The 12070-nt window shown below is 47.7% G+C and overlaps 1 protein-coding gene across 5 annotated transcripts in view; it reads left to right on the forward strand.

Moving 5' to 3' along the window:
* Window positions 1-3080: 3080 nt before the first annotated feature.
* Stmn4 (stathmin 4) overlaps window positions 3081-12070 on the forward strand; it is a 17526-nt gene continuing 8536 nt past the window's right edge. For 4 of the 5 annotated variants that reach the window (XM_031362128.1, XM_031362126.1, XM_031362130.1 and 1 more), the window contains exon 1: window positions 3081-3211. The gene's annotated coding sequence lies outside the window, so the exon portion shown is untranslated. The remainder of the gene's footprint in view (window positions 3212-12070) is intronic. The other variant, XM_031362127.1, reaches the window with a different exon arrangement.

A 12070-nucleotide genomic window follows, 5' to 3' on the forward strand; every position in this document is an offset into this window, starting at 1 on the left:
GGGTGGTGAATCAGTTTTCTAAGAGGCACCTGCCCCCAGGATCCCTGGCTAGAAATAAATGACTTGGGTCTCCACGATGCAGCCAGGCAGCAGGTGGAGATCTGAGGGCTGAGTGTCCTTGTTATAGCACACTCTATGTATAGCACAGAGCTATGACAGGTGGCACCACAGAGGCCATGGTGTGCTCTGTACATCATGGGTTCCACAACCTCTGGACTGGGCTCCAGCTGCCACATCTGAGCATTGGTCACTATCTCCTTGGCCCACTTGGAAGCTGGCTTGGAAGGTACAGTGACAGCCTCATGCAACCTGTCTTTCTCAGCCAGGCTGGACGGAGAGAGGAGCAGTTTCCAGCCAGCTTTCTGTATCTGTCTCTAGCCTAAGTCTCACCCTGCTAACCTCCTAGCTCTGACCTTGCTTATCTCTTTTGTGGCCTTGGCTTTCTTTGGATTTGATGGTTGGTACATATTCCTACAAAAATTGTGCCTTTCCATTGCCTTATCATTTTAGATCACCTCAAGGAAACCACGTCAGTCAGCCATCCAGTAAGACTCCCGGCAGTGGCTCTGCCTGCCTTACCTTTCTCTCCCTTTCTATTTGTTCATCTTGTGTGTCTCAAAACTCAGATGGAGGCCTCACACCCTAACAGGTGCACTGTTTGAAGTGTCTTTGTTACAAATGGTGTGAGTAACAAATCCCCTTACAGAGTAACTGCTATGTGTGTAGTGTGCATGCTTGTGTGCGCACACACGTGTGTGTGTGTGTGTGTGTGTGTGTGTGCAAGTGTGTGCGGTGACCACAGCCTATCATTCGCACAATAGCTAGATGATTCTAGAGAAGAGGCAGCTCTCTTCTCACTTCCCTTTCCCACTCCTGTCCTTTGCCTTGGGTAATGGTGGCCTGTCTCTTTTCATCTTACCCTTGCCCCTACTCCACCCTCCTTCACAGGCAGGGCGACATCAGACCACCCTTCCTTCTCTTGGTAGCAGCAGAGAGCTGATTGGCTACCATTGTCATGGCAACCCACTCTCTTTCATCTCCCTCCCTCCATTGCCAGAGCTAGCTAATCTGTGTGGTGTGTGGAGTTCCAGACTCCTTGGGCTGGGAAGGGCAGACCGGGGAGGGGAAAGGGCTCTCTTGATAGCCATGCAGCCACACTTTGTGGTGTGCTTAAATTTGGACCCCAGTCTGGTATGCTAAGGGACGCCTCTGAGTCTGATCTGGGTCCTCAGCTGGTGGCATGTGGCAATGCTCATTGAATTTCAGTCCAAATGGCATTCCTCTCTGGCTGCACTCCTGAAGGTGATGCCTAGAAGAACAGCCAGATGTGTTCTGAAACCCAAGGCTCCTCCCATGCATTATAAGGTTAGCTTTGTCTCCTGATGTTAATCTGGGGGTTTGGAAATGTCTGTCCAAAAGAGACACTAGCAGAATAACACAGGGTGATGGGCAGAGAGAAACCAACCCATGCATTGTGGCTGTGGAAGGGAGATGAAGGATGAATGTCAGGATCAGAGACTCTAAGACAGTCGACCTGTGGGCTTCATGTGGCAGCCACCACTTCAGATATTCATGAATGCTGTTGCTGTTAAAAACTCCCCTCAAACCTGGGTGTGGTAGCATATACCTTTCATCCCAGCACTCACATGAGAGGAAAGAGGCAGGTGGATCTCTGTGAGTTCAAGGCCAGCCTGGTCCACATAGTGATTTGCAGGCCATCCAGGGCTACATAGCAAGACCATGTCTCAAACAACAACCAAAAAGAAAAAAAAAATTCCTCATCTCAACATCTGGGCTGAATTCAAGGTGATTTGTGTGTTCTCAGTCTATCGGGCAGTAGGGGATGAGGATGCTTGATGCCAATCAATACCCAGCAAACCTTCCTCAGAGATATTAAAACACATGAAAGGAGGAAGTCTAACGCAGGAGGATAGATACTGTATGATCGCTTACACTAAGCACATGGGACAGGCATCTTTATTGAGCTGTGCAGGAGACAGAGGTTGGCGAAGGTGGATATAAGGTTTGAGGTTATGGATGGAAGTTAGGAGGGACGAGAGAGTTCTGAAGATGGGTGGTGACAAGCTTTTCACAGCACAGTGGCTGCGCAACCACGGAATGGGAGTAGTTAAAAGAGTAAAGGTCACAGGTTGAATATATTACAACAAAATATTGCACTCTTCTAAGAAAAGGGAATGAAGGAAGGCTGGTAGTGAGGACAGGGGAGTCATGGGAGGGGGCTGCAGAGAGGCACTTGGAGGGAGAGTTTTGCTCCACAGGGCCATTTGTCCTTCCGCCTGCACCTGCTGTCTGCAGTGGACAGGCAATGTGTGATCAGCTGATGCATTTGCACAGAGGGTCCCCTGAGTCCCCGAGGAAAGCTACCACCAGTGATCCATCTCTGCCCTCCAGGAATCCACCACATTTAGGAATGTCCCTGGTGTAATGATCTCCAGTTTAATTTCCTACCTGTGGCTCCCTCTGATTAGCCAAGTGGGCTGTGAAGGGACATTAGTGCTACGTAGATTCTGTAAAAGAGAGGGAGGGACGTGTTTTTTGGGGGGGCAGAGGGAAACCCTGCATTTCTGGGACACCTGTGAGGCTAGAGCCCTCACCAGCTCCTGGGGGGTCTTCAGCTTCACCGTCCCATCTAAAGCATCCTCCACATGTGTCAGCTTTTCTGATGGAGCTGGGAGCAGCCACCAAGTCTTCAGAGGGGCTGTATTGAAGGTTCATCTGCTCTTTATATTGCTCCTCTCGATTCCATATTCTCCTTCCTCCAGATTTGAAGACCTAAAGATTGCTCAAGTCACCCATCCTTCCCCTAGCTAGAAAGCTGTCAGCTGTGCTTGAATCTCTACCTCTTCATACCACACCCTCTCCTGCCTCCTGGCCATCCTCACCTCCTCTGTTTCCCCAGCCCTACAGGCAGCCGGTGCGTGTGGGGCGCGGGATGGTGGGGGGCAAGCAGGCTCTTTGTCTGACATCATCTTCCACTCCCCAGCCTTCTAAGAGTTACTCACTCAGGCAATCCCGGCTCCACCAGAGGAGACTGTCCAATTGCCAAGCAACCCACTGCTAGCCAATCAGGGAGCTTGGAGGTGATGTCATGGCGAGAGCCCAGCAGTGGTGCTGATGTTTAGAGAAGCCCAAGGTACCACTAATTGAAGGAGTGAGAAGAGAACAGCTCGCTTCGGAAATCGGACTGCAGGTAAGTAGAACTGAGATACGGACAATCGGGGATGGGGTGGGGGCGGGAGGTTTAAACAAAAGAAAGAAACAAAACAGCAGCCACAGAGGAGAGAGAAAAAAGAAGGGTCTGGTGTCTATTGTGTTGTCTTTGGTTTCACTGAGTGGATTAAACTTTGTCAAATCCTAGGGGGAAGCAGGGCGAGGCAAAATGATGGCGCTTGAAGAGGGGCGAGGGTGGGCTCGGGGCATCATTTTTGTTCCAGATGAGTGGGATATGTTGGAGACTCAAGCTGAGTTATTTCTGCATTAAAAAAAAAAATGTTTGGTTTTGGGAGAGGAAGGTTAGCTGGAGCTCAGCTTCCCCTGTGGCTGCTCTGACTGAAGACCCTATTTCAGGGGAAGAAACTCTGTGACATTTTCATCTGTTCTTCTTGTTTTTGCTTTTCGGCACTGTCTTGTCTTTCTCCCTTAGTTCTGAGCAGTCTTGCTTTTTCTCTCTTGGTCCTAAGGATACAGTGAGATCATCCCCTCTTGCTTGCCCCGCCCCACCCTGAGGTTAGCCTAATTCTAACTGGCTCAGCAACTGGCTCTAAGGCAGAGGATGCAAGCTTGCAGGACTGCCACACCCAGGCTCTCTGATCTTGACCACTCACAGCTAGCCCCCTTCAGGCTCAGCCCATAGCCCCAGCTAGGAGTTTTAGCATCCCCCCCTCCATACAGGGACCCAAAGCTTTGATGTCCAGCCGATAGCTGTGTTCCCACGTGGCAGTGCTGTCTTTGTTTTATATCTGCCCAGGTGTGGAGGAACCTCATTGTCCTCAGCCTGGACAGTTCTTGGGGATACCTTAGAGGATAGGTCAGTCAGCCTTAGGTCACCTTCTGAAGACCCCAGACGGGGATACCCTATACCCCAACACCAAACAGCAGATGGGATGACCTGGTGGTGACCTGCTTGAGTTCTGGGGGGGGGGGGGAAGGGTAGAGATGGAATGTGTGAGAATTTGTCTCCCCTAAGGTTGGGTCTCTGGGGGGAGGGTGCAGTGGGAGTTCTCCCTCGGATGGGTGCTTGGGAGATGAGATCATGCATCAGATGTGGAAATAATGATAGCAGTGGAGGGAAGCAAAGGCAGACGGGGCAGGTCAATGTACAGTCAGAAGGCAGCCACAGCCTCCTGGTCCCATGCCCTTGCCACCAGCCCACCTTACTCCCTGCTTGTGGATAAAGCTGTGTTCTTGGTCTTTCCCAAGATGTTGAGATCCCTCTAGCCTGCTCCAGACTTCTTTTCCCCAGCTCCACCCATTGGGAGCTTTACCTGCTAGGTGGGTCCACCATAGAATCTGCTGCCTTGTGCAAGTGAGATCCCCGTCCCTGATGGCATCGGGGAAGCTGGATGGCCATCCAGCAGAGAGATAGATACTAGACATCTTTATATTACTGTGGAGGCTAATCCAGACCAGGGCTGAAATCTAACTAGTATAATGAAATCAATTTTGTAGAATGTAACTGATATTTAAAAAATAAAATTAGACCTGATAGAGTAGAGGGGAAAAATAAAAAGAGAACACACCTTGTATAATGGCTCGTGTTTCTTGTCCCTATTTAATTCTATATTTCTAGCTAGTGATATATTTGTGTAAAAATGTGTTGCTATCCAAATACATATGTGTATTCTTGTGGCATTTATATGCTGGATCATGACATAAAAATCCAGCTTTTATTGTGGATTCCAATCAATAAAGAGTTGAGAATCATCGGGCTAAGTGACTTTTGCTTCTTTCTTCTAGTCACAAGCCTACATTTTTATGAAAAATTCACCAGGCTGAGCTTTTCTTTTTTTCTGGTTAAAAAATTTTAAAATTTTAATTATAGTAAAATGTAACGAACATAAAAATGACCATTTTCATTATTCTGAGTGGACAATGTTGTCTATAAAATGTTCAGAAGTCTTTTTGCCCTGCAGATTGAGACAGTGAACCTGTTAAATACCCACTCCTCAGTGGCAACTGCCCCTGCCCCTGATTGACAACCACTGCTCTGCTGTCCACTTCTGAATGTGGCCCTGCCAGGTGCCCCAGAGCAATGGAATTGCACATTATTTTCTGGCTTCTTTTACTTTTTATCATGTCCTCTGTTTTCATCCATGTGGCAAACTGTATGCCCTGCTTCTGCCTAGCAGTTAAGTGACCCAGAGTGACAACAGAATCTCAGTCTTGTTTAACCAATGGGTATTCATTCAGGGATGTCCCGTGTTCTGGAGTATTACTAAAGCTAGAGAAGTGTGAGAGTATAGCACCCACACCCAGCACACTGTTGAACAGACATACCACAGTTGCTCGCCTTGTTCATGGTTTCACCTTTCTTTGTCTCAGCTACCCAAGATCCATTCCATCCAAAAATATTACAGGGGAATTTTTAGGAGAAAAAAAAAAAAACAAATCAGAAGTTTTAAAGTAACTTTTTACCAATATGTTACATTTTTTATTTAATAATTACTGTTGTTGCTCTTTAATTGTGTCTTCTGTATAGATTCAACTTTATTCTAAATATATATATATATGTATATACATATATATATATATATATGGAATTGGAGTATGATGTATAGAGAGTGGGCCGTTGTCTGTGGTTCCACACTTCCAAGGAAGCTCTTGGAATGTATTTTCTGCAGCTCAGAAGGAAGGGATCCCGGAAGTGGGAATGACTTCTGCTTTTGTTTGGATTAGTAGTGAATATTCAGATTTCATTTTGGCAATGCCTTCCCCCCAACCAAAAAACAAAACAAACAAACAACAACAAAAACAGAAAAGAAAGAGAAAAGAAAAGGAAAAGAGGAATCTAAAGTCTAAGTGACTATCCCATAAACCACACTTGTTTTGTAGGAGGGAACTGGGTTAGTTGGTATTTAAAACAAGCAAGAAGGAAGGAGACTTAGAGATGTGGCTCAGTGGTAGAATGCTGTCAGTCACACCCCAGGCCCTGGGTTTAGTGGCTACTGCTCACCTGCATATTGAATAATCAAGATTATCACCAAAGAAAACCTTGTATTTTTTTTTTCCTGAAAGAGATCCTGTCTTTGTGTCCCACTTGACCAGGACTTCAATACCCAGTCCCCTAGTAACCCACAGAAACTCTGCTGTCTGCTCCACACCCTTCTGTGCTGCATCCTTCCTTGTGGAATCAGGCTAGCCAAAGCACCCTTCTGCCCCTTCAGACCTGTGCATTTCCTCAGCACCCCCACAGCCCTCCTCAGGCAACAGGACCCCATGGGAGGGGGCATACAGCTGTAATGGATGGAAGAGATTACTAGATTTGTCAAGGAGGCAATGCATATGTGTAGGGGGGAAAGTGGGAGGGACATATGTGTGTGGGTGGACACATAGATCTCTATGGCTTTCTCCTTTCTGTTGGAACTAGAATGTAAAAGTCTAAATGCTTAAAAATGCTTTAAAAAAAAAGAAGAAACTGGCAGGGGAGGGGGAGGGTATTTTTGGTTCCTCTTCCTTCCCATGGGTGGTCATCTTGTAAATGGGTGTCTGGTAGCTGTATTGCAGGGTTCAGAGTGAAATGATTACAACGTTGTAATAAACTTAAGGGCAGGGAAGAAAAATCCTAGAGGGAAACGCTGAAAGGATAAAGTTGCAGATGGAGTCACAGAGAAGTGATTGATTCTCTGTGAAAGGTTTTCCTGATGTGTAACGTTTATGTCGTGCGGTGCTGTGTATAAAGGGGTGTGTATGTATGTCCTGGGAAATGTGTGGTACACCATGTATGCTATTAAACATCCACATTGCTGCTGTTAGGAGTGAGGCCAGGAGTGTTGCTCCACGCACAGATGCCTGCAAGTGTCCTTGACCCCAGGGCCTTACCCTGGGTCTGGGCCACACTCTTGCATCCCAGCTAGCATGCCTGAATGGGAGCTCCTGCCCAGAACCTAACTTCTGGCACTGATTCCTCTGTATATATTGAACTGGGAATAAAAATAGCCCAAGATGTCCCATCACAGTGCATCATTTGGGGCTGTAGGTTTTCCGGCTGTGGTTCCCCATCTCCGGCTTGCCTCTCAGAGTGGTTGTTGGAGCTCTGACGTTTTTTGCAGACTCAGGGCTCCAGGGCTGGCAGGTCAAGTGTCCTACAAATGCACCTGAAGCTTCCCTCTGATGTCTGCTGTGTACTCTCTAGGAGTTCTTGACCATGGGCCTGGCATCCGTTCCTGTTGAAGCCCTTGGAAACATTCAACTGGTGATTCAGCAGTGACAGTTTCCCCTGAAGCTAGCCACTCAAACCATGTTTTTTCTGCCAAGTGTCCTCTACTTGTGCCCTACTTGTCCATTCTTGGTGGAGCTCTCAACACCCCCCCCTTCCTTGAGGATGCAGGCTCTGTGGGGACCCAACAGAAGGCGGCAGAGCCCCAGCAGAACTCCCAGAGGCCCTACCCTACCACACTCAGTTTCTGTCTACCACCAAACTATCTGTGGCTAGTCTAGTACCTAACAGAGGACTTAGCACAGAACCCAATACTCAAGAAATAGCGTGAAAAGAATGAAAACCACAATAAGGAAAACATAAATTATCTCCGTGTGATTTTAAATACAAATAAAATGCACACTGCCAGCCAGACAGAGCCTGGGATAGCAGGAAATTAGTAAAGCTGTTCCTCTGTGGGAACATTATTCCAGCCAGAAATGGAGATGTGTGACATTGAAGTCACTGGGGCAGCACAGAGCATCAGGGCATAGAGTAGTGTCAGCCTGGAATGGCCTCTTTCTGCACTCTTGTGGTTAGAGGAGCTAGGCTAGAATTCATTACGCCCACGCCCACGAAGTTCCCATCTTGAATCCAAGCCAGCGTCCCTATATTTGTCTTGTAGAACCCTTGCCAGAGACAGCTCTATTTAAACCACTCGGACGTGCATTAACTGCTGATCTCTCCGAAAGAGTCCACGTGGGTTTCTACACAGCCCAGTAGCAATAGCTGGGCATTTTTCACAGAGACAAAGTACTTGCCCAATCTGTCCACTGTGTGGCCAGTTTGAAATAAGCAAGGGTTGGACACATATGACCATGTCTCACTGGAGTGCCCAGAACACTGCTGTGGTTCTAGATCATTACCTGATCCCAGAAAGCCTAGAAATCCTGCCACAATATCCTACAACAGCACTCCTTTTAGATACCCATTTCCATACTGAGGAAAGGTCTTCAGACCCTGAGGGGCTGTTGTCCCGTTCAAGAAGGTGGAAAGGGCCCAGGACAAAGGGGGAAGGCTCACACACTGGGACCCAGGACCTCACACTCGGTGTTCTCTTGTACCAACTGCTCACTGTAGGATCTCTTGTCCCCAGGGAGCACAGGATTGACCCCTTGAGTGGGACAGATGTATGTAGTCATGTGCACTGCAATACCTTGGGGCTACCTCGCTTCTTCTCACTCTACACGGCAGTCTTTATCTAGCTGTCACACGAAGGTCTCATATGCTCTTCATGGGGAACTGTCAGCCTTGTGATGGCCTGTTTACCTCTGATAGCATATGAAGGGCTCCATCTTTCCAATCTAGCCATCTTTTCTTCTCTCTTCCTGCAGGAAGCTCCATTTCCAGTCAACAACCTTGACTCTGCCTCTTCACTATCAGCCACACCCACCTAATTTGCTTCATTTGCTGTGTCTGATTGTGTTCTTGGTTGCCCGGTTTCATGGTATCAGTCACAGATTTGGTCTCTTAAATATGCTAGTGTTTTAATGCAGCAACAGAAAAGTGTGATTATCGGGTGCTTCTGTACACAGCCACTTAGATGCTGGCATTGTGTGAGGATCAGTTTACAAATGGGACAACAGTGCTGGGTGTGACCCAGTCTAGGTAGGTCCTCCATGCTTTGAACCTTGTTATGGCTTCCAATCACTCTTCCTAGCCTTGTCCCTAAGCTGGTACCACCAGATACACTTCTTGGCAGTAATGTTAGATCCTGTGAACAGAGACAGACCTCCCAATGAGACATACATAAACCCAACTCCCAGCTCAGCTCCTTATGACCTATGTAACTTGGTGCAATCTACCTCACTTTGCTGGACGTTGATGTCCTCATTCTCCTAGATTAAGTTGAGCTGTAGCTGCAACTCTTCTGGAACATCACCCTCCATCTCTGCTCTCACTGAAAACATGCCAATGGCTTGAAAACAAAATAGGTATAAACTCCCCCGGTGTGAAAGTGTCTCTCTGCCATCTTTCTGCTTCTATTCTGGTGTTCAAGGCACCTATCTGCACGAAGCCCAATGGGTCTCCTCTGTTCCTGAATATGCATAGTTCACACTTCAGCACAGCCAAGTTCCAAAGCCCATGCATAGTTCTAAGCACAAGGAGCCCAACTTGCATAATGGCAGCCTGGGACAAGCTGTCTTCTTGAGTTTGATAGCAGATACTTGAGTCCCCTTATCATGGGTTACCCTGCAGTCCCTGCAGCATGGGAACTGGGTGGTCAGGAGTCTCTTATTTTTGAGACCCAGTTTGGGTCATGTTTCATGCAGGAGCCCAGAAACCACCCTTCCGAATCCTTGTTATTTCTGCAGTGACTGTTGAGTGACTGTGTCACACTGATCTTTAGAGCTGGGTGTGTGCTCAGCTTTCTCCTGCTCAAGGGCTGGGATTGGACTCTGCCTTAACAGTAAGCATGGGGAGAGGCTTCGGATGGGCTTGGAGTGTGCTTAGCATGAGGGCTGCCATCTGATGCTCAGCTGCCTGAGGTCTTGGGCAGTATTTCTTCCTGATAGGTAAACTCTGCCTCCCCACCCCCTAGCCCCCCCCCCCCGCTTCTGCTAGCTACCGTTAGTTACCTCTTCATCTATGAGTTCTAGCATCCTGTGCTCTGACCTGTGGTGTAACCCTCCCTCCTCCTCTTCCTGGCAGCTGTAGGCACACCCAGCAGTCCCTACCTCTAGGCTGTGTGTTGTTATGACAAGATGACATGAGCCACATCACAGGCAGAGGGGTGAGGGTGGTATATTTGATTAGCTGCTACTAAATGCTGATGCCACAGGCTAATAATGGGGAAAGCCAGGCTCCCTGTTGTGACTGCCACCCCCAAGGGCTTAACGTGGCTTTGTATCGCTGTGCTTTCTAGAAAGCTTCGCCTGTGTTATCTTCTGTAACCTTTCTCAGAGTGCCTCTTGAGTCTTGACTACAATAGAAATGATATATCAACAGGAGAATTTTTGAAGGATCCCATTTATCTCTGGGTCCAAGCACACAGATTATATTGAGGAGTAAATCAGACAATGTAAAAGAACTAGCTGTTGAGATGCAGTGGCGGAATCGTGGATTTGAATTTTGGGTTTGTCATGTACTGAGAATATTTGGGATGACACATACCCCCAGCACACAGCAGAGTAATGAAAGTTCAAAATCAACTTGTTCAAAGATTCTAGGGAGAATCCATCCCTGCATCTTCTGGCTTCAGGGATCTCTAGGTATTCCTTGGCTTTATGACCACATCATTTTGGATCTCTGCCTCTGTCCTTCACGTGTCAGTCATAAGCCTTTGAGAGTCAGGTGTGTTCTCATCTTGAAGTTATCAGTCACATCGACAGTGGTCCATTGTCCACATGAAGTCACACTCACAATGTTAGGGTGCGTGCACACTACTTATTCAACCCAGGGTATGGAATGGGCTTGGAAATGTCATCTTATTCTGCTGAGCCTTGACATCTTCATCTATGGAAGAGCATTTCTACCCCTCCAGACAGCAACTGTGATGCTTGGTGTGAGTGCATAATGAAATGAATGTTCTGTGACTTTGAGTTTTAACTGTGCAGGTTAGAACCTCACAGTGCTGAGGTCTGTAACAAGTTCCTTGTCCCATTGTCACCACTGCCCCCCAACCCCAGACTCCATTTCCCTGTCCTGGTCTTTCTTCTCTGACTCTCCATCATTCTGTGTTCCCATGACTCATAGCCGAAGTTTTTCTCATATGGAAAGTACTTCTATACATAGTTGAAAAAAAAAATCTCCTCCTACTTCTAGGCTAGACTGGCTTTTTTTTGAATCCTTGGGACCATGAAGGACAAGCAGCAGGCATCTCACTCTTCCATTTGCCACTGGAGAAAAGCTTATAATTTAGAAGATCTGGGTCTGGACCCAGAGCTTTGTGGCCTTAGGCAGTATCCTAATGTCTCTGGGCCTCAGGTTCTTCATCTGAATGCAAAGAAGGTGGCGTTTGCCTCATCTGCACAACCCAGGCTCATGTGTAGGGCAACTGGGAGAGAGTTGAAAGTGTTTCATTTGTGTAGAGTCTTGTCACTCCAGCCCAGGCTGAGGACAGGCCCCTTCCCTCAGAACTGCACTTGTTCACTCCTCTTCTTTCTCAGATGTGTGTTTTCTTGCTCTTCTCCCTGTTCCCAAATGCCAGTCCCTGTCTGACCTATCATCCAAGGTCTTAGGTCTCTGCCTCTCCTGGCTCAAGTTTCTCATCTAGTCATCCTATTTTTCAATCACTTTTGACCTAAATGAATGCCAAGCCCATGATCAAGGACTTTGTCCTCAGGCAGCAGGCCTGGCTCCATATTCAGGGACTCACTGGTACCATCAGGACCAGCCTGACACCATGGGAAAAAAGGCCTATTGTGTTGGCAGAAGGCGGCCCTGGCAGGATCCTTGGCTTGAGAATAGAGAACAGAGCCCTCTAAGAGCAGCTGATCTTGCTTCAAGCCTGTGCTCTTTTACTCTCTCTTAGCCTTGACAAAAGGGGGTGTCATCCTCACTTGCGGGGCTGGCAGGAACAACCCCGATGCAGGGGGCAGAGGAAGGGTGCTTCCTGGGTGCTGGGCAGAACTTATCCCATTTTACAGGTGCAGCTCTGTGCAGAATGAAGACTGGAAGCACAAGGTCTGGGTA

The sequence above is a fragment of the Mastomys coucha genome, unplaced genomic scaffold (genome assembly GCF_008632895.1).
Source record: "Mastomys coucha isolate ucsf_1 unplaced genomic scaffold, UCSF_Mcou_1 pScaffold9, whole genome shotgun sequence".
NCBI lineage: Eukaryota > Metazoa > Chordata > Mammalia > Rodentia > Muridae > Mastomys > Mastomys coucha.